This window comes from Hibiscus syriacus, unplaced genomic scaffold (assembly GCF_006381635.1).
Source record: "Hibiscus syriacus cultivar Baekdansim isolate YM2019G1 unplaced genomic scaffold, ASM638163v2 tig00116983_pilon, whole genome shotgun sequence".
Lineage (NCBI taxonomy): Eukaryota > Viridiplantae > Streptophyta > Magnoliopsida > Malvales > Malvaceae > Hibiscus > Hibiscus syriacus.
Window position 1 is genome coordinate 1250891 of NW_024063506.1, and position 23927 is coordinate 1274817.

Below are 23927 nucleotides of genomic sequence, written 5' to 3' on the forward strand. Positions count from 1 at the left end.
TGCCAACCATGGCTTTCCCCCTGTCTGTTCATATATAAATATATATGTATGTATGTATGTATGTTCTCTCTCATTATCCTTCCTTCTTTCCTGACTGGCAGCCTTCACTTGTGCTGTTATGCATGGGTAGCTGATGAATCTAAAGACTAAAAAAGGGATATCACTTTGTTCTTTTCTCTCTTTTTCTTACGTTTATCCAATGTTAGCTTATAGTATTATATATATATATTCTTGGCTTTGTTGCTGCTGAACAAATAAGCTGCAGGCTTGCAGGGAAAGTTGCAGCACTGTAAGAAAGGTATCATCTGTATTCTTAAACTTGAACATAAATACCATATGATCGCTTTAATTTCTTGGTAATTCGTGTGTTCTCTTTACAGCCATGATTCTGGACTGCTACACACAACGATCTCTTGTGCTGAATAGGGTTCAAATTCCTCCAACTGATAAGTCTATTGAACTCGTAAGAATCCACATATCTTTTATTTTTCTTACGGTACATAGAATTATAGGAGTGTTTAATATCATTTAGCTTGTTGAAAAAATTAATTAAATAAATGCTTTCAACATCAAAAATAGCTTATACATACTAATAATTTCTTCATCCAACTAGTTATATCAGCTATATATGAGCTAGTAGCAGTCGAAGATATCTGGTTTTGTTGGTATACATACTGAATTGGTAATTGGTATAGGTTGTTGAAATATTTATTTTACCCTATCAATGAATTTTTTCACTTAGTAAAACATTAAAATCCGCAGTGAAGTCATAGCCTTTTCCTTGTTAGTTGAACTGCATTCATGAATGAAATACAGAATAAATATTCCTGCTACTGACATCTATGTCATATGTTGTCGGTCTAAGAAATTGCATTTCTGCCTTAGTATATATATACACACTCACTGTGTATTAGGTGTAGTGATGTTTTTCCCTGTCATTGATATGAAGTGATATGTATCATTAAATTAGCTCACCCTATTCCCATATCTAATGGGGGTGAGGGGAGGTAAGGTAGTAGGCTGCCGTAACGCCAGGTTGAGAGCAGCTTCCGTGGAAGACCTCCGGCAGTCAGAATTATGAATGCCCACCGTGAGACTTGATCCCACTACCACAAGATTAAGAGCCGTGCGCTCTACCAACTGAGCTGGACAGACAAAACTTCTCTGCATGTCTTATTCCCTCGATTCTGGATTCTGAAACATGCACTGACTGCATTTCATGCTTCGACCTAACCCTGTCTATATCGGTCTGGGACAGAACAACTGTATCTAAAGGAAGATTTATTAGTCTTATGTAATAAATGCATACCATGAACAGATACATATGATGGTTGGATGTTTAGATTAAGGTTATATAACCAAAGATAACAGCAGATTTATACCAGATATTAATTACTTTAGGGTTTGATTGTTGTTCCAAAACTACTCTTGCAAATTTAGTTAGTAATATTTAACATTTGATTAATAGTTATTTTTTTTTTTTACTTTAACCTTTGATGTTTTATCTTTTGTCAATGATTATTCATTAATCAATCACACATAAAAAAAATATTGCATCAATATTCTAACTCATGTGGATCCTTGTTAGTAACAAATATTATTAGTTAATTAATTTTTATCTGAAAAAATCATTTTGATCATGAATGAAATGATGACAATTAATATTTTATATATATATATATATATATATATATATCAAAATAATGATTCAAATAAATGTGAAAAAATAAACTTCTTTTACCTTCCAAATTTTTAGTCTGATAATATTTTAAGTTTTTATTAATTAAATATAAATAAAATTAGACTTTTTTCTTTTGATTTTTTTAAAAAACATATTTATATTTATTATTTTTTGCAACTATACATCTTTATGTTTTAAAATAAATAAATTACATCTTCCAACAATTTATTTTAACTATATATATATATATATATATATATATATATCCACTTACAATGTAAAATTCTTTATTTTGCATAGATTTAAAAATGTTGGATGAGATAAAAAGAATAGTTGAGATTTACTCTTAGTTTCTTCAGTGAATATCTTTATATTTTCTATTGTTAATCTTAATCGTTTATTTCATCATCTAACACAAAATATATGTAAAATTTAAAAAGTTTACTCTATATAATTGAATCATATCCCATTATATGAATGTATATGATGACATAGTAGTATTGCATTAACCAAGAGAATACAATATGGTAATGTTTTTAATAATGCTTTAATAACATGGGAAAAGTTAGAGTCTAGTATGTATAGTGTATAGCTAGGTTATTTAAAAAATGAAGGTTAAAGCCAGATGTTGGAAAGATTTAATTAAATTTTTTTTTTGGTACAAGAAAGAGTTTAATTAATTAAATATAAAACATTAAAGTTTTATTAATAATCAATTGACCTAAAGATGAGATATACTTTATTTTAAGTGATTTAAGAATTTAAATCATTATATTTATGAATGAAGTAAACTAAATTAAATAATCACTTTTATAATACATATTTGTAAAACACCGATAATTAAAAAAAACTTAAAAGCTTTAGCACTAGATAGGTGAACTTAATGTTAAAAAACATTCAATCACAAGATTCCTAATTAAGAGAAAGGAAAAAGGCATCCAAATTTGGAGCCCTCCACACCCTACATAGGTGAGGTTTATTAGGCTTAATTGATTATGATAAAGCATACCACGAGCAAGCCATGGGAGTTGGTGAAAATTATTCTAATTTTTAAAAAACATGAGAACAAAACAAAAGTGGATTCTTTCATTTACATGTTACGTGTGAAAATAACGATGTTACACCACATTATTATTATTATTATTATTATTATTATTATTATTATTATTATTATTATTATTATTATTATTATTATTATTATTATTATTATTATTATTATTATTATATTCAAGAACACGAGTTTACCAGCAAGTTGAAGTTATATTTACCTGTTCATCATAAGAGGCATGCAGACAGATCTAGTTTCGGGCTTATTCATGTAGAAATTTATGGGTACAGGAAGGCCTATTTTATAACTTTTGGCCCGATACTTATACCTAGCTCATAACCTTACAAATCATCCCTAAATTTGCCAACTTTCGTTAATTTATCCCCTGAATTGTTTTTCTCAAATTGATCCTTGATTTTTTTTATAAACTTTCCTCTAAACTTTGAAAGAAACTTAAATTGGTCATTAAACCCTTATTACGGTCAAACTATTCGTAAATTCTGAAAACATAACACAAAATGCCCTTTAATTTTAATAATTTGGATATGGTATCACGAGTAGTGGAATCCAAGGAATGATAGCATTACATGTAAGATGCACGTGAATTTATCCAGAATTGAGATACGATAAATATTACTCATCTTCTATTGGTGTAAGCCATAACCCAGTTTTATAATCATATCTTACGAAAGAACAATTCGGGAAACCATCAAAAGCAACACCTTTTTCATGTGATCTGCTCCTCTGATCTTATAGTAATTAAGCATTAGGGAATAACCGAAAGCAATTAACAGTTGATCCAACTAAACTCTACATGTTTATGCATATTTTAATAATTAATGAGAAACGAGAAAGATAAAAGTGCCCTTGCAGTAGAACTGAAGCAACAAATTATGATTAATATATTTAGAGTGCGATCATGCTTTAGAATCGAACTAAATCCATCCACTTTACGGCTGGTAAAAGAACAAATACATTACTCAGCTTCCAACTTTCATATATGACTTTAGTTAAGAAAGCGAATTGAATTTTTTTTCAAATGCGAGGAGTGATTTAAAATTTATACCGTTAATGCAAACAAACACCGTTTTATAGCATTATTACAATATAAAATTTCCTTCTTTTATTTGTTGAATCGATGTCTTAAATAGGCCTGTAAATGAACTGAACGTTCAACGAACCGTTCATGAACCGTGCGGTGGGAAGTTCGTTTATGTGCGTTTATTTATTAAATAAACGAACATGAACAAGATTTTTTGTTCGTTTAATTAAATGAACAAACATGAACATAGGTCTCGTTCGTTCATTTACGTTCGTGAACGTTTGGTTATGTTCGTTTGGTTATGTCCGCTTATGTTCGTTCGATTATGTTCGTTTATGTTCATTCATTTATGTTTAACCCAATCTTCTTAAATCAATTTTGGTGACCAATTTGTAAGTATCTTAAAAATATTAATCTGATATTCTGATGACCAACTCCATAATTAACCCAATTTTATTTGGAGATTAAATCCAATATGTTAACCTGTGAGGCATCTCGCACTTATATTCATTTTCCCCTTTTTTTTTCCCAAACCTGATTGTTCACTGGAGAGTGGAGACGATCTCTGAAAGATTTAAAACAAGTTATATTATAGTGCAATATGAAGTTTTACAGGTCTGTTTTCATCTCTTTCTCTGTTTTATTTGACTTAATAGTTGATTATAAAATTATTGTGGGTATCTTCACATCTAAAACTCAAGAAAACATAATACTTCTTTCTAGAAATAGATGGGAAGATAAAGGTAAAAATCGGAAGTGTATGAGCATCAGTAAAAAGAAAAATATATAGAATTTGCCAGAAAACAAAACAAAGGTTTCTATGCAATTTCTGAAAAAGAGTGTAATAGCGGAAAATGATTTGTTCATATGTAATCATGGAACACTAAGATAAATGTTATAGCGTTAAATTAAAGTCGTGTGAATCATTTAATATCTTTAAAAGATCGATCGAAATATTTGATATCTTCAAACATTTCATCACTGCTAATAAGCTCTTACGCTATTTATCATTGTAGATTTGGTTGATTTGCATTGTCGACTATTTTTCATGAAAGAACAATGGAAGGTAGGGTCTCCAACGTTTATGTTTGTTTATGTTCGTGTTCATTTATGTTCGTGTTCGTTTATGTTCGTGTTCATTTATGTTCGTTTATTTATTAAATGAACGAACATGAACAACTTATATTCCTTAATAAACGAACATGAACAAAAAAAATTTTGTTCGTTTATGTTCGTGTTCGTTTATGTTCGTTTATTTATTAAATGAACGAACATGAACATACCTTCGTTCGTGTGCGTTCGATTCGTTTACAGGCCTAGTCTTAAACAATGAAAATTAGCAGATACAATCCCCTGCATATTTGTCTGAGTTCGGCAGCTAGCTTGTTTATTATATAAATTCAAGGAATGTTTATTTCAGTACGTCCCTTGCAAACCTAGCTTGTTCAACAAGAAAACTAGACATCGGTTAAACCTGTGGTCCTGCGTTACAGTCTTCTTCTACCTGTGTCTTTTTCAGCTGTTGAGATTCTTCTGCCTCACAGTTTCTTCCCCCGAGCAGGATGTACAATCCAATTACGACTATAAAAGATCCGATAAAACTGTTCATAGCGAATAAAGGGATATTAGAAGCCATATAAACATTTGATAAACAACGATTAATATTTTCGGAAATAAAGTTCGACATAGTCACAGTCGAAATGACAAGGTTATCGTAAGATACAAACCTTCCGAGGTAGATTTGTCAGTGCAGAACGGAGAAATCGAACATGGCAACGAATATCTGCACCAGTGGTGTGAAAGCTGATGTGAAGACAGGACCCTTTTGTTGCACACACCAGGACATTAGCACGTAGCACAAGGCTGATCCCACCACCCCCACATATGCAACCGTTATGAGTTCCAGTTTTTCGTTCAAGATCCATCTGGTGAAGTCCCTCTCGGTTATCAAACTTATGATGGCTAATTGAATCGCCTGAAGAAAGAAAAAATCACGGTGCTTGAATATTGGCATGGATATTCTGGCTTGCAGAAGGAACTATGATGACCAAAAGACAGTACCCGCAGCCAGAAATATCGAACCGACAGCCCATCTCTCTTTCTTACTCTTAGTCTTTCTTATTCTTAGTCGAAACCATCGTAGTAGCAGAGTTCACAGCAAATGGTCGCTTTACCATTTGTAAAGCGACAACACCAAATGGTATGACATCAAAGAGTTAGGAAAGGGCCGGACCTAGTTTAGAAGATAGCGAAAAGCACTTGGCATTTAAGAAATTACCCAAATGGTAGCGCCAACACAAAGGTAATTGCAGGAACCATGTTGAGGAATGCATATGAGAAAGTTGCAGATGTTATTCAAGTCCCAGAAGGAAAAGGTAATGATTGGTGTTTCCCTGGATGAAATTCGATAATGATTTTCTAGTATAATTCATATAGTTGAGCATAACAAACTCAGCTAGCTATTCAGGATTTTATAACTAACCCTATAAGAATTGAAGAAAAGCTGGAATATGATGCGAGCTCTGAGCTTCGGTCTATTTTTTCTGCAAGGAAAACACATATGAAACATATTGCAGCTAGATAAAACTCCAGCAACCAACAGCAATCAAACCAGCTGACATAGTTAAGTAAACACTAGAACCAGAAAACCTACACCTTCACCTTTCCAAAAAGTAGGCAATCGGTGCCACAAAAACAGCAGAAATCGCGTGACAGTACATCAAGATGATAACAATGCTCGTACCATCATCAAGAATCTTTTTGATAAGCACATTCGTTATAGCCATCGCGAAGTTGATAGCTACCATTGCAGTAACAATCTTCTATTGTTGGCAGCAGTTCATCTCAAGCTAACAAAGCAATTAGAGAAAAGACTTGAGCTTCGAAGCATAATTCAGTCTTTCCCAGTTTGGCTATAAATAAACGCTTTCCCTCATTATTTGGAATATGAATTGTTCTCACATTTCAATCACGTCCATGCTTTTAAGCAACAACTTTGCCGCATTGTTTCATTCATGAACTTTCTCTACGTCACCTTTTTGAACAGTGAGAGACTTAAAGAATCAGTGGGGAAAGAAAGATAATGCATCATCAGATATTATGAGTTTCAGATAGATAGATAGATAGAGAGAGATTCATTACTAGATAATACTAAATACTTATCGTGTTTACGAAATTTAATCACGATTAGAGAGCTTGTGTTAATTGCTTAATTCTCCGGTAGACTATTGGTCATAAGCATCTATGAAAGTGGTGACAGACAAGACCAGGCATCTAGTTTTTGAAGAGCATCCAACCCTGAGGATACACATATTGACTGGGCAATGGGAATAGCAGTGAGAAGTGAGAAATATGTCTAGTCTTGGAAGAAAAGAATGAAAAAGAAATGATATTTATTATCTACAATCAATTAATTAGTTGCTTATTTTTTTTTGTTCTTGAATTTAACAGTGACGAAAAATGTGCAGAATATAAAGCTTTACTGAAATCAACGAAGCAATTAGAATAAAAATGAATCAAATTGGTATACAATCGAAAGAATTTGATTTACAAATAGTAGACAAACAAATACAGATCGAATCCAGGTGAAAAAAAAATTACACAAAACGTCTCTGCTTTGAATAATTAGAAAATACCACACAATACAGAAAAACCGAGCAAGATGAGCCAGACAATGTGAACCAAAAGCATAGCTTGGCCAGTAAGCGACGCGCTACCACCACTTCCAACTTCACAGAACCCTAATTTCGCCACACGCGTTCCGGCACAATAGGCGTCGGCGCAACCGCACCAGTAGGCCACCCCGTCAATGCCGCAAACGGGCTCCGTTCGGAAGCATTTGACAGGGCAGGACGTCGGCTTGATGAATCGTGTGCAGATGCCTTCGTTATCTCCGGTGTGGGTGAATCCATCGGAAGGTAAGCGGATAGATCCCGAATTATCTGGCGAAGGTTACGCAATCGGCGCAGAAAAACAAAAGAAGAGGAGAAGGATGGTTAAGACGTGGAAGGGAAATGTCGTGAAGCACAGCATGGGGCTACAATCGAAAGGATCTCCTGCAATGAAGTTTCGATCCGTAACCCTAATCCCCAAATTTGGGAAAATAATCAATTGAGTTGAAGCAAGTCAGATTCGAGCTTTTAACGAGGCAAAGAAAATTAGAAAAGTCGGTTCAACCACCGTCCAGTTTGTCTACCCGACTTTTCATTTTTAATTATTTTCTTATACTTTATTATGCATGAAATCATTATGTATCTTAATTAATATCTAATAAAATAAAATTTGAGTTAATTATGTCAGGAAAATTCTAAAGTGGATGTCAAACACCACTAATTTGATAAGGTAAAATTTATAAATGGACGTTAAACTATATTGAAATGATTTAGATGATAATTTTCGAAACTTATATATTAAGCATTAAACTTTAAATTTTATTACATACAGCAATGCTATCTATTATTAAAAAGATGATGTGTGACATATTAAATTAAAAAAATCATTTAACCTTTAATTGTAAATACAATTTTAATTTATTGATAATTTAATTAAAATAATTTTTATTATATTCGTTGAATTAAAAACAAAATAGATATAAATAAATTAAATATTATTTTAGTGTCATATTATAAATATTGAATTTATATAATATAAATTACTTGATACATTATTAAAAGTTAAGGATTGTCTCAATTATTTTTATTTAAGTTTAGATGTATTTAATTTTATTGATGTGATACTATAATTTTTTGGATGCATTTTTTAAAATTGTGTTTAAACTTCTTAAACAAAAATCAAATGCTTGAATCATATCATTTCACAAAATAATTATATCGGTTGATACTTAAACTTTTTGAATCTCGAAAATTATTTTTTTTTATAAAAAGGGGAGATCTCTTTTAAAATCCATCTTCATACTTCTCGACACACCATAAAATATGCCAAAAAATAGCGAAAAGAGGAAAAAGAATATCTCGAATTTATTAAAACTTCAAATAAATAAAACAAAGTTCAACCAAGTATCAGATAATACAACCAAAATACCAGAAAACTATCCTACAAATAACCCAATAAAGCCAAAGCTAAATCTACAATCCCATTCCTAGTTTGGCTAATTCATCCGCCCTGGAGTTTGCACACCGACTAATGTGGCGCAGAATAACACGATCCTTAGCTATCGCTTCGATCTCTCGGATAAGATGCACGAAAGGGCAAGGGCTTGAAGTGGGCTAGCAATCCATTCTATGGCCGATTTGCAGTCACATTTTAAGATCAATCTAAGCTTCTTGCTCGCATTTAAGTTGAGAAGAAGATTAAGACCACGCATAATTGCTAACAATTAGGCCAATACGGGAGGGCCTTGCCCAATAGCTTTAGAAAAAGATGTCAAACCATTGTTGTTCGAGTCACAAACGATTCCCCCTATGCCACCACCACTCCAATCCCGCTTCGTTGCTCCATCGACATTAATTTTAAGGAAGTTGGGGGGAGGGGGACCAAATCACTGGACTAACGATCTAAAGTCTTTTTAATTAGAGTAGAATCAGCCAATGAAGGATCGCAAACTAAACTGTCGAACAATATTACAGACGCTAGAAAATTGGCTTTAAACCAAGAAGTAAGTCTGAATTTAGTTAAGAATAAGAGTTGGGACGGGTTGACTAGCCATTATAGAACACAACGGCATTTCTAAACTTCCAAATCGACCATAATACAACATACTGAATAAATATTCAGATCGAGTTCTCTGAAGATGAGGAGCAGCAACAAACCATGAAATTAAGAAAGAAGACATGTCACCAGGAAAAACTGAGGAAACACACTATAACCGGAAGAATCTGTTCCAAAGTTCCCAAGACACCTTGCAACCAATGAAAAGATGAGCCACTGTTTCAATTTCTTATTTATATAACGGGCAAAGAGAATCTAAAACAGCCGAGACCCCACGTTTTACCAACTCGGACTTGACAGTGATTTTTGAATGCACCACTTGCCAAACAAAAATTTCCACCCTTGGTAGCGCCAGACCCAACCATATAACCTTTCTCCGGGAAGGAAAATCTGGGTTCGTCTTTGACCAAACAGAGCAGAAGGATTTGATTAAGAACATTCCATCTCCACTCCCACTCCACAAAAGCTAGTTAGACTCCGAGCTGATCAATTTGAAGTTGTTCAACAAGACAAGTAATTCCTCCCACTGAACCAGCTCCCAGTCGAACAGCCTTCTACGCAGGGGAATGCTCCACACCCAACCGGACAGGATCTTCGTTCTGAAATCCGAGATTTTGCCAACCTTATTTTAGCGAGGGCGATAATTCTTGGAAATTTTGTTTTCAATGGATCATCACTCACTCAACAATCAAACCAAAACAGAATTGATTCACCCTTACCCATCTGTGTCCGAAAATTCTCTCTAAGGTAGCATCCAATTGTATCCTCCTTGAAAAACGAATTGTTGATATCCCTCTATAACCAGTATACATAATAAGGTTACTTTTTCTTTGAGAGAACCGCTCCAACATCCATATTATATTTTGAGTAGATTACACCCTTCCACAAGCTATCTTTTTCATTTGTGAATCTCAAGTAGAGCTCAGTTTAATAAGTCATGGTCTAAGATGCCTAATCCACCACTCACCTTTGGTTTACATATGGAAGCCTAATTGATCTAATGAATTCTGCTCCCCTCCTTAGAATCATTCCACAAAAATTTACTCATCATGGAATTCAGCTTCTTATGAACCTGCATCGACATCCCAAACAGCGAAAGGAAGTATAGAGGCAAAGAGGTGAGGACCGACTAGACAAGAAAGAGTCTACCTGCGACCAATAAATTGCTTGATTTCTAGCTATCCAATCTTATATGGAATTTCTGAATCACAAGCTCCCAAAGAGATTGAATTTTTCGTGGGACCAAGCGGGAGGCCAAGAAACGAAGAGAGAAAAGAACCTGGCTCACATTCAATAATCACTGCCCAAGAGTTTAGAATTAATTCCTCAACATTTACTCCATAGAGTTTGCTTTTTGTGAGATTCAATTGAAGTCCCGATGTTAGTTCGAACACACGTAATTTTTTTTTTAACATTCTTGATCTAGCACTACAAAAGATGATTAAATTATCCTCAAACTGCAGATGAGACAGCATAACCGAGCTCTCTTTCCTATCGAAATGGAAACCGCTAAACAATCCCAATTTCATTGCTTTTAATAGCATGAGATTAAGAACTTCGCCAATAAGATTAAATAGTAGTAGTGATATGGAGCATCCCTGTCGAAGTCCTCTATTCATTTGAAAGCTCTCCTAAGGAACACCATTCGATATCAAGGCGGTGGAAATACACTTTAATATCCAAGCACACCATCTATCCTCGAAACCTATTTTCTTCATCACTCAAAACAAAATGCGTTAATTGATAGTATCATATACTCTTTTAAAGTCGATTTTGAAGACCACCTCTTTCAACCCTCTTTTGCGTATCTTCATTTGTAATGAATGAATAATCGAGTATTTGCCTCCCTGGGATAAACACAAACTGAGATTGACCTACTAAAGACCCCATGCATGACCTGCGTCTTCTCCAGAGAACCTTTGATAGAATCTTATAAATCCCCCCACTAAACTCATGGGTCGATATTCCTCCAAGGATTCCGGGTTGACTTTATTTGAAATGAGCGTTTCGAAGGAGTAATTCACACTGAAATCCCATATCTTTTCCTTGTAAAAGTCCTTGAGAAATTTCATAACATCATCCTTTAGTTCAAACCAGAATTAAAAAAAACCATATTGAATCTGTTAGGCCCTAGAGCTCTATTGTGGTCACTAGAAACTACGGCTTCCCGTACATCTTCCTCCGAAAATTGACCTGCCAGAGATGTTCGTTGATCAGTAGACAATTTCAAAAATTCCAAATTGATGTTTTCCACTTCAATCATGGATCGAGGCTTAAAAATGTTTGAGAATAAATCTTTCACACAAGACTTGATGGTGGCAGTATCAGTCGTGAGAATTTCATTGTATTCAATGTGGGATACTTCTTCTAATCCTGACTTGAAAAACGTTGAAATCTCCTCTCAATCATAACAGAACCTTTTAATTTTCCAGACATGCAGCCAGTTCTAAGAAAAATAATTATTTCTCTGACTCAACAGGTAGGCCGTAGATGTTAACGAAATCATAAAGGAACTGATTCTTTTTTTTTTCTTTACAATCAGTACAATAAATCTTCTATTAATGTATCTGTCCATGATACCAAAGCAATTATCATCCCACGGAAATAGGAGCCCTCTCGATGCACCTTGTGACGATGATACTAGATTTTTTTTAAATGTGCCTCCCATATTCCTTGGAAGCGACGGGCTAAAAGATTGTCTTAGTTTCTTGCAGAAGTAGAAAAAGTGGTTTCCTTCTAATAATTAAGTTGCGAACCACCCTAGACTTTTCTTTATTTCCCAAGCCCCTGATATTCTAAGAGATAACGGACAGACCCTTCATTAGCATAGAATAAAAACATCAAAATAACCCAAATAGGTGCTTAACAATCCCCACCCTTATTTCTCTTTTCCAAATTCATAATTTTCTCAATGAAGTTATTCCCTCCCACCCCCACACGAAGGAAAGTTCAGTCAATTTGCTCACCTCCCAGGTGGCCATAGGTTCCTCATAAGCCTCCAAGGAAGAATCGGAGAAATCAAGGGGACTCGAGTCATTATTTACCTGATTGAAGGTTAGGCGTATTTGGTTCCTAATTTTCCTCCTATACACCTTGCTATAGAAATTATCTCCCGCCTCCACGAGTATTGGCTCAACTCGATTTTTGGCTGACAAACCCTGTCGGTCAATATTAGCTTTTGCTTCACAGACTTGGCCATTGTCTAATAAATCTGAGAGGTTATCTTCTTGTTGCAATTCTAAACTATTTGGGATCACTTCTGAATCAATTGGATTTGTAACACCCTGAATCTCGAGTTAGAAGTTTTGAGTTTATTTAAACGGACCTTAGAATAAATTTCTCATAGCTTATGAAGAGTGTGACTCAAGTGGATTTGATTTGGGCTTGAGATGAGCCCAATAAGAGTTAAATAAGATGCTTTTAATCACGAACCAAATGGGGAAGGACTAAATGAGTAATTAGCCCTTTAATTCAAAACAAAGTTGAATCCCATTTATGTGGGATGATCTTACGTCTGGGGCACCTCTTCCTCCCCCCCACACACAATCCTTTGTCTTCTTCCTTCTTTTTTGTCTTCATCTTCCTCTCCAAGCTTCAAGCAAAAGCTTTGGACTTTAAGGTTTCCAAGCATCATTTAAAACTACTATGGTAAGAGCTATAATCTACTTATTCCAAGCTTCAATTCAAGCCCATAATTAAAAGTTTTGGCTGGGTTAGCAAAAAGTAGGTTTAAGTGGGTTTAGGAAATCTTTGGGTTTCAATATGTTTTTAGGGAGTTTTGTGTTGTAGAAATCATTCTAGCCTCATCCTATGTTCAAAAAAGTTAACAACTCACTTTCTTTGTTTTGGTTAGTGAAAGGGCAAGGGGAGAGTTCCAAAGCAAGAGGCAAAGAGAAATTGGTCCTTGGTTGAGTTAAGGATGTTTTCAGCTACTAAACAACAAAGTAACATGTTTTAACTTGTCCATATCACATGTAGGTCATTAAATGTGCATAAATGGTTCGTTTAGCTCATGAAGCATGCTAGAGCAAATCTATGGTAAATTCTATGTTGATGTTTGTAAGTATGAAAGATGACACCTTTTGACCTATAAGACCTTAAATAAGACTCTAGTAACATTTTTTAGTCTTAGGGGAGTGAATAGGTAAGATTAAGATGCAATTACGTGCCCAAACAGGGTACTTCAGGTCGTCAGTAAGTACTGGAAAAATAGTATCGATACTGTTATTCGTGTAGGATAAAAACAAAGTCAAATTTTGAGGGTAGTATCAATACTCCTTCAAGAAGTATCGGTACTGGAGGTTCGATTTCGATACTCAAGGAGTGATATCAATACCAGAGGTAATTTAAGGATTCTAATAGCCATTTTTTGTACTGATACTCATGAGAGTATTGATACCAAGTGTAGAGTATCGATACTCCCCATAGGGGTATCGATACCGAGGTATTTTCAAAACATCAAAGCTAGCTTTGGTATCGATACCCTCATCATATTTTGGGCGGTCTGAGTCAATTGGTTTGGGTGTTCAGGTTTGAGTTTCATAAGGTCATACAAGCTTTAAGTATTCGATACAAGTGAAAACAATCAAGTTAACTGAAATCTCACCTAGAAATCAAGCAAGTTAGGATGACATAAGATTGGCCTTTGTATGACGCTCGACAAATGATCAAGACACCTGAGTTACTTCAGCATTATGAAAATCGTCCCCTATTTGTGAAATATCCAGATATTGTTTGACCAGGTACGTATCCGATGCACATAAAATTTTGGATCGTACCCAACACTCGAGAGCCTATATGTGGGTTTAGGATGTGAATTTTCGATGTACGTAAAAGTTCGGTCCTCACCCCGAAACTCTTGAGTAGGTAGGATAGACGAGGGAGATTGTAATACCCCATGGGGTTAGTTACTAAAATGTAAGGATTTAAAATTTTGCGGTTAAATTTGATAAATTGAAAAGTACATGGACTGATTTTGGAAAATTTTGTCTAGACTTATTATCAAATATTGAATAATGGAAATGCATTATGGTCTTTTAGCAGGAAATGAATTTAATATTCATTCTAAAGTTATTAAAGCAAGTGGGAAAAAGAGATAAAAGAAAGAAAAATCTGGAAACACTGGTTATTTTTTATTCTTCTTCTCCCACCGTAAACCCCATTGTCAAGGTGAGTTCCTTTAAAGTTGGTTATTTCTTTAATTTTTGGGTTAGTTTTAAAGCTTTGAGTGGCATAGAAGATTAAGGAAAGCTTTAAGATGAATAGAAACTAAGAGTTGGTGAATTAAGGATGAATTAGTAAAATGAGTTTTTAAGTGAATGGATGAAATTTGGTTAGTAATTGGATTCTAGAAGCATATTTGACTTGTCAAAGGTGTAAATAAGAAATTTGAAGTCTTAGAAGTGATTGAGAACATGTTTGGATAATTGGTATGATTTTAATTTTAGGTTATATGGAGAAATTTGGATGTTAAAAGGAGATTATTGGATATAAGTTAGTTGGGGCAAGTGATAAGGAGTTTAAAGGGATACATAGAGTTAATGGTAAGAGATTTAAATGAGTTTTGGGTAAAGTTTGAATTAAAATAGATGAAGTCTGAGCAAGGGTATCGGTATTGGAAGAACAGTACCGATACTATAAGGTTAAATTGAAGGATAATATATGAATCAGATAAACAATATTGATACTGATTGAAGTAATATCGAAACTGATGCGGAGGTATCGATACCAAGAGTAAGATATCGATACTGTAATTGAAAATGAAATTCCAGAATGCCAAAATGGTATCAGTACTAAAGTGGGTATTAATATCATATAAGAGAAGTATCAGTACTGATACTATTCGGTCAGAAATGTTAAATTAGGTGTTTTCTTTTCGTTTATGTAAGTTCTAATTGGTTATCCGTTAATGGAAAATCGGTATTGATCTTGGACTTATTGATGTATAGATTTAGATCGTAAGCGTACCGAAAGAATTAATATAGTATGAGATTGAACGAACGAAAAAAAGGATTTCATTTAGGACTTTCGTGAGGCTAATGTGAGGGCAATTTATTATTTTATATTAGATATGAGGCGACTTACGTTAAACCAACCTTGAAGGTTTTCGATCAAAAATAGTTTTATTTATTTTATTTTATGCAATATTTTTATGATCTTTTATATAAATTGTATTTCCAAAGTATTGTTTGATTTTATTAAAATATGAACGTGTTCTATGTAAAAGTGCTTTATGTGAATGTGTTCTACGTAAAAATGCTCTATGCGAAAGTGTTCTATATGGATGAAAGACACTTGAATAAAGTAATGAAAATTAATTATAAAGCTAAAGCCCAAAGTATATGTATGAGAATTAGAGGTATAGTTGGCATGCCAAGAGTCGAGGGTTCTACGCGGTCCTTCGGGACAATTCTACATGGTCCTTCGAGACAAATTCTACGCGGTCCTTTAGGACATATCTATGTGGCACTTTGGTGCATATTCTACGTGGCACTTCAGTGCAAATTTTATGAGCAGTGGTGACTGCAATTATAGTGCACAACCTCAATGTACTCAGATACCTGGAGTTCTCAATGATATGCATTGTGCTACTGAAACAAAGTGATATAAATTGAACAATGTATAAAAGTATACATTATTTTCATGAAATGTATATTGATTTCAGTATACAACGTTTTCTATGAGATGAATAATCAAGTGTTTTTAAATGTTTTATTATACTCATTATTGCCTCACTAAGTCAACGACTTAGCGTGTGATTGTTTCATACATAGGTTCAAAGAGATCCGAGGGTTAAAGCTAGGAGAGGAAAACATATACTTGAAGAAAATCATATCAAAACAATTGGAACTGTAGGTTTCTTATTATTTTGTAATTTTGTTGACATGTATCATATAGTTTTAAATTGTAACGTTCTGATCAGTTTTTGTAATCATACTATTTTACATTCTTGTAAATTATCAAGTATTTATTTTCATTTTAAAATATGAATTTTCAATATTAACTTTTGTTTTTATTCCTCAATGTGACACCTCAGATTCGTATACGGGTCAGTTACGAGTTGGGGGTGTTACATTTATTAGTATCAGAGCTATGGTTTAACTGATTTTAAGTTCAAAACAAAGTAAATTGTGTTTTAAAAAGTGTACATACCAACGAAATGTTAAAAATTTCTGACCTGATAGGGTAATTAGTATGATGTCCTTGCTAATAGAGTTAGTGATTATATCTTAATATATGTCAGACTACGAGGGCTCCCGAAGTGAATCGGGAGATGGACACGAGGGAAGTTGTAATTCACATGCCCCAGTTAGGCAGGGTGAAGAACAGACGCCTCAAGGAGTACCTGTGCAAGATCAAGGAGTATTTTTCAGGAAGTTGAGCACGATTCTGACGCGTTTCCAACTGTTTGCTTCCTCAGCTCCTAGATTGAATGTGGCAAAGGAGCTTAAAAGTCTAAGAGTACCGGAATTTAGAGGAGAAGTTGAGGAAGGTCTCGTTGTTGTGGATCTTTGGTTAAACAACATTAAGATTATGCTGAAGGGTCTCTATTGTTCTGAAATGAAAAAGATGGATGGAGTAGTCTTATTACTATGAGGGCAAACACGGATATGGTGGACTAACGTGACGATGAGAGCTCCTAGGAATCAAGTAATATGTTCGTTCGTTTTAGAAGAATTCAAGAACAAATAGATCGGCGATTAGTTTATTAGACAAATGAAATACAAGTTTATGAATTTGAACCAAGGGAATTGCGCGATGTATGAGTATGAGTGCGAGTTTAATAAATTAAGAAGATTTGTAGCTGAACTGGTCCCGACAGAAAAATACTCATGTGATTGGTTCGTAGAGGGTTTGAGCCCCATATTGAAGGAGCTACTGTTAGTGCCTTTTTATATTTCAAGAGGTGCTAAATCGAGCTAAAACCTTAGAGTGAGCTCAGAATGAAAAATATGGGGAGTAGAAGACCCAGTTGAACAAGACAGCAAGTGTATCACAATCGAAGAAAAGTCGAGGTTCAGGTTTTTGACCTCAATCTAGATCTGAGTCAGATATATCCTAAGGTAGAGGATCAAACCCAGTGAGAGTTAAGCAGACTCAATCTACTGAATATGGAGCTATAAGACCAAGTCAATGTCAATATTGTGGTAAAAATCATAGTGACATATGTCGAATGGTCTCCAGAGCATGTTTCAGATGTAGGGAAAAGAGTCATTTTATATGGGATTACCCATTGATGATCGGAGAGCCTACACAGTCTGAGAGATCATCTATTATACCTCATAGAGATAGAGGATGAGGTAGAGGAAGAAATCAATATAAGTCGACCACTTAATTTGAAATGTGCTCGACTGCTCGGGTCTACAACCTTAAGACTAATGAAGATCGCGATGATCTGGAGATCATTCAAGGTATTTTTCAGTTAGTTGATAAACCTGTTTTGGTTTTGATTGACCCCTGATCAACTTATTCTTATATTAGTAGTAAATTGGTTAGAGAATTGAAAATCCAATTAGAAGATATATGTAATGATGTGATCGTGACTATTCCATTAGGACATAGTGCTCGGGTGAATCAATTGTGTCGAGGGTGTTCCATAAGAATTTAGAGAATTGAATTCCCTGCTAATTTGATGGAATTACCCTTTGACGAGTTCGAAGTTATTCTGGGAATGGATTGGTTGTATCGTTACTATTCCAATGTCGATTGTCGATTGAAGTGAGTAGTTTTGAGAAGTTCTAATGGATTAGAAGTAATTGTGGTAAGTGAAAGATTTGATCCATTAGTCAATGTGATATCGATAATATCGACCAAGAAGCTAATGTTACAAGGATGTCAAGCTTTCATCGCCAATGTGATCGATACTCGAGACATGGAGAGAATTTCCAGACGTATTTCCAGTTGAGTTACCGAAATTACCTCCAGATAGAGATGTTGAGTTTCAAATTGAGGTTATGCGAGAAACAACACTAATTTCGATGGCTCATTACCGAATGACCCCAAAGGAACTGAGTGAGTTAAAAGCTCAGTTGTAAGAACTATTGGATAAGGGATTCATCAGACCTAATATGTCACCTTGGGGTACACCAGTGCTATTTGTAAAAAAGAAAGATGGTTCGATTCGTCTTTGTATTGATTATCGATAGCTCAACAAGATGACAATAAAGAATAAGTATCATCTCCCCATAATCGATGATTTATTTGATCAACTCAAGGGAGCTGCGGTGTTTTCCAAAATTGATTTACGCTCAGGTTATCATCAATTGAAGATACAAGAAAAAGATATTCCAAAAATGACTTTTAGGACTCGGTATAGCCATTATGAATTCGTAGTAATGCCGTTTGGGTTAATTAATACACTGACATCGTTTATGAACCTTATGAATATAGTATTTTAACCATACCTCGATCAGTTCATGGTTGTATTCATTGACGATATCTTGGTTTATTCAAAGACAAATGAAGAGCATGGCGCACATCTTCGAGTGATTCTTCTAACAATTTGAGACAAGAATCTTTATGCTAAATTGTCTAACTGTGAATTTTGGTTACCTGAAGTGGCATTCCTTGGACATGTGGTTTATGTAGAAGAGATTCGAGTGGATCATTAAAAGATTAAAGCTATATTAGATTGGGAAATTCCAAGAAATATTTCTGAAGTACGAAGTTTCTTGGGATTATCTGGATATTATCGAAGATTCGTAAATGACTTTTCAATGATTTCCTCCCCTTTGACCAACTATTAAGGAAATATGTATCATTCACTTGGAAGAATAAATGACAAGAGAGTTTTGAATCCTTAAAGAAGGTACTAACGGAAGCTCCAGTGCTAGTACAACTAGAATTGGGCAAGGACTATACAATTTATAGTGACACTTCCCATAATGGTATGGGATGTGTTTTAATGCAAAATGGAAAAGTAGTAGCATATGCTTTTAGACAACTTAAGCCAAATGAGAATAATTATTTGACACATGATCTTGAGTTAGCTGCGGTGGTATTTGCGTTAAAGATATGACTCCACTATTTATATGGTGAGTGTTGTTACATTTACATGGATCACAAAAATTTGAAATATTTGCTTACTCAAAAGGAGCTAAACTTGAGACAAAGGAAATGGATTGAGCTACTTAAAGACTATAATGCAATCATATATTACTACCCTGGGAAAACTAATGTTGTAGCTGATGCACTTACCTGAAAGACTTTTGTAGCTTTAAGTATGTTAGACGCCCGATTTGCGTTAAAGGACAATGGTGCTCTGATGATCGAATTAAAGCTAAGACCACTATTATTGGAGCAAATAAAGGAGTAACAAAGAAGGGATGATAAGTTCTTAGCGAGAATAGAACAAGTAGAAAAATGTGAAATCAAGAACATTGAAGTAAAGGCAAATGGATGCTTATACTACAGAGACCGAGTTTGTATTCCAAATAATGAAGAGTTGAAGAGAGATATACTTTCTGAAGTACATTGTATTCCGTTGACTATGCATCTAGGAGGAAACAAGATGTATCAAGATTTAAAAGGGTGATACTGGTGGCCAGGCATGAAAAGAGCTATTACAGAGTTTGTTGCAAAGTGTCTAACCTACTAACAAGTGAAAGTCGAACATCAAGTTCCTTCAGGACTTTTACAATCGATCACTATTCCTCAATGGAAATGGGAAAGAGTTACGATGGATTTCGTAATGGGTTTACCTTTGACACCGAATAAAAAGGATTCAATCTGGGTAATTGTCGACAGATTGACAAAGACTGCACATTTCATTCCTGTTCGAATTGATTATATGTTGAACTATACATCAAAGAGTTAGTTCGACTACATGGAGTGCCAGTTTCAATAATATGTGACAGAGATCCAAGGTTCACTTCAAGATTTTGGAAGTCTTTACATGAAGCCTTAAGTACCCAATTGAACTTTAGCACGACTTTTCACTCACAGACAGATCGTCATTCAGAACAGGCAATTCAGGTTCTGGAAAACATGTTGAGGGCATGTGTGATTGATTTCAAAGGATTGTGGGAGAAGCATATGATGCTAGCAGAGTTTGCTTATAACAATAGTTATCAATCGAGTATTAAGATGGCCCCTACGAAGATTTATATAGAAGAAAATGTCGAACACCATTAAATTGGTTTGAATTAAAAGATTGAGACTTAGTAAGGCTAGATATGATCAAAGAAGTTGAAGAAAAAGTGAAGATTATTCAAGATAATCTTAAGATAGATGCTGATCGACAGAAGTCCTATGTAGATTTGAAGAGAAAGGAAATTGAATTCCAAGTATGTGGTAAAGTGTTTCTCAAAGTCTCATCTTGGAAGAAGATTATCTGTTTTGGATGCCAAGGAAAGCTCAGTCCTAGGTTCATTGGACCCTATGAGATCTTAAAAAGAGTTGGACCATTAGTATATTAGTTAAAATTGCCACCAGATATGGAAAAGGTTCACAATATCTTTCATGTTTTGATGCTAAAGAGATATCGATCAGATCATTCTCACATTATAGCACCAGAAAAAATAGAAGTTCAATCTGACATGACCTATGATAAAGAAACAATACAGATTTTAGCACATGAAGTCAAATAACTAAGGAACAAGACGATTTCGTTAGTTAAAGTTCTTTGGAGAAATCATAAAGTAGAAGAGTCAACATGAGAACGTGAAGAGGGACATGAGAAGACAATTTCCTCATCTCTTTGTATAATGAAAATTCGAGGATGAATTTTCTTAAGGGGAGATTTGTAATATCCCAAACATCGAGTCAGTGACTAAAATGTAAGGATTTAAAATTTAGCGGTTAAATTTGATAAATTGAAAAATTCAAGGACTGATTTTGGAAAATTTTGTTTAGGACTTATTATCAAAGATTGAAGAATGGAAGGACATTATGGTCTTTTAGAAGAAATAAATTTAATATTTTTTTAAAGTTATTAAAGCAAGTACGAATATTGATAAATGAAAGAAAAATCTGGAACACTTGGTTATCTTTTATTCTTCTTCTCCTACCGTAAACCCCCATTATCAAGATGAGTTCATTTAAAGTTGGTTATTTCTTTAATTTTTGGGTTAGTTGTAAAGCCTTGAGTTGTATAAAAGCTTAAGGAAAGCTTTAAGATGAATAGAAACTAAGAGTTGGTGAATTAAGGATGATTAGTTAAATGGGTTTTTAAGTGAATGTATGAAATTTGGTTAATAATGGATTCTAGGAGCATATTTGACTAGTTAAAGGTGTAATAAGAAATTTGAATTCTTATAAGTGATTGAGAACATGTTTGGATAATTGGTATGATTTTTAGTTTTAAGTGTTATATGGAGAAATTTGGATGTTAAAAGGATATTTGGATATAAGTTAGTTGGGGTAAGTGATAAGGAGTTTAAAGGCATACATAGAGTTAATGGTAAGAGATTTACGTGAGTTTTTGGTAAAGTTCGAATTAAATGGATGACGTCTAGGCTAGGGTATCATACTGGAAGAACAATACCGATACTATAAGGTTAAATTGAAGGATATATATGAATCGGATGAACAATATTGATACTGATTGAAGTAGTATCGATACTGATGTGAAGGTATCAATACCAAGAGTAAGGTATCGATACTGTAATTGAAAATAGAATCCTAGAATGCCAAAATGGTATCGGTACAGAAGTGGATATCGATACCATAGAAAAGAAGTATCGGTATTGTGGATAGAGTACCGATACTATTTAGTCGGAAATGTTAAATTAAGTGTTTTCTTTTCGTTTATGTGCTAATTTGTTATCCATTAATGGAAATTCGTTATTGATCTTGGACATATTGATGTGTAGATTTGGATCATAAGCGTACCAAAAGAATTGACATCGTACAAGACTGAACGAAAGAAAAAAAAAGATTTCGTATAGGACTTTCGTGAGGCAAATGTGAGTGTAATTTATTGTTTTATATTAGATATGAGGACGTCTTACGATGAGCAAACCTTGAAGGTTTTCAATCGGAAACAATTTTATTTATTTTATTTTATGCAATATTTTTGTGATGTTTTATATAAATTGTATTTCCAAAGTATTGTTTGATTTTATTAAAATATGAATGTGTTCCATGTGAAAGTGTTTTATGTGAATGTGTTCTACGTGAAAATGCTCTATGTGAAAGTGTTCTATGTGGATAAAAGACACTTGAATAAAGCAATAAAAATTAATTATAAAGCTAAAGCCCCAAGTATATGTATGAGAATTAGAGGTATAGTTGGCATGCCAAGAGTCGAGGGTTCTACGTGGTCCTTTGGGACAATTCTACGTGGTCTTTCAGGGCAAATTCTACGTAGTCCTTCGGGACATATCTATGTGACACTTCGGTGCATATTCTACGTGGTACTTTGGTGCAATTTTATGAGCAGTGGTGACTGCAATTATAGGGCACAACCTCAATGTACTCAGATACCTGGAGTTCTCAATGATATGCATTGGGTTATTAAAACAAGTGATATAATTGAACAATGTGTAAAATATACATTATTTTCATGAAATGTATCTTGATTTCAGTATACAACGTTTTCTATGATATGAATAAGCAAGTGTTTTAAATGTTTTATTATACTCATTATCGCCTCATTAAGTCAACGACTTAGTGTGTGATTATTTCACACGTAGGTTCAAAGAGATCCGAGGGTTAAAGCTAGGAGGGACAACATACACTTGAAGAAAATCATATCAGAACAATTGTAAATGTAGGTTTCTTATTATTTTGTAATTTTGTTGGCATGTATCATATAATTTTAAATTGTAATGCTCTGATCAGTTTTTGTAATCATACTATTTTACATTCATGTAAAATATCAAGTATTTATTTTCATTTTAAAATATGAATTTTCAATATTAACTTTTGCATAAAGATTCATCATTAAAGAAAATAAAAGTTTTAAATTGCAATGAATTTTCAGAGAGTCAAAGTTTTGAAAGTTAATGTGACACCTCGGATTCGTATCCGGTTGGTTACGGGTTGGGGGTGCTATAGAGATAAATTCTAATGCACATAAAATTCTAGATCTTACCTCGAGGCTATTCCGTATCAAGATAGGTTGGTGTGTTGTTTGAGATGCATGCAAAATTCCTCTGACCACAATTCTAGCCCTATCTCAATTTGTTTTATTGTACTTTCACATATTTATGACTTTACGCAGTGGATTGTTTATGTAATAAATGGATGTAGTATTACATAGTTATTTTAGTGGCACTAAGCTTGTGTGCTTATCATATGGAATGTGTTTCCATGAGTAAGTCAGTAGAGGATCGACGAGGAGTCTATCGCATAGATACATTCTATATCAACCGTTTTAGAGTATGTCTTGAGTCTGTTAGAGAGCGTGTATTTTATGTGGACCTTTATCTAGTCGAGTCATAAATTTGTTTTAGTTTAAAACTCAATGGTTGTATTTATATTTATTTGGAGACTATCGTATTTGTAAACTTGATTATGATTTTGTTTTATGTTCTGATGAATGATTA

General features: G+C 34.0%; 1 pseudogene; it reads right to left on the bottom strand.

Moving 5' to 3' along the window:
* Positions 1–5160: 5160 nt before the first annotated feature.
* On the bottom strand, positions 5161–6692 carry LOC120192880 (annotated as a pseudogene).
* Between the last annotated feature and the right edge of the window lie 17235 nt (positions 6693–23927).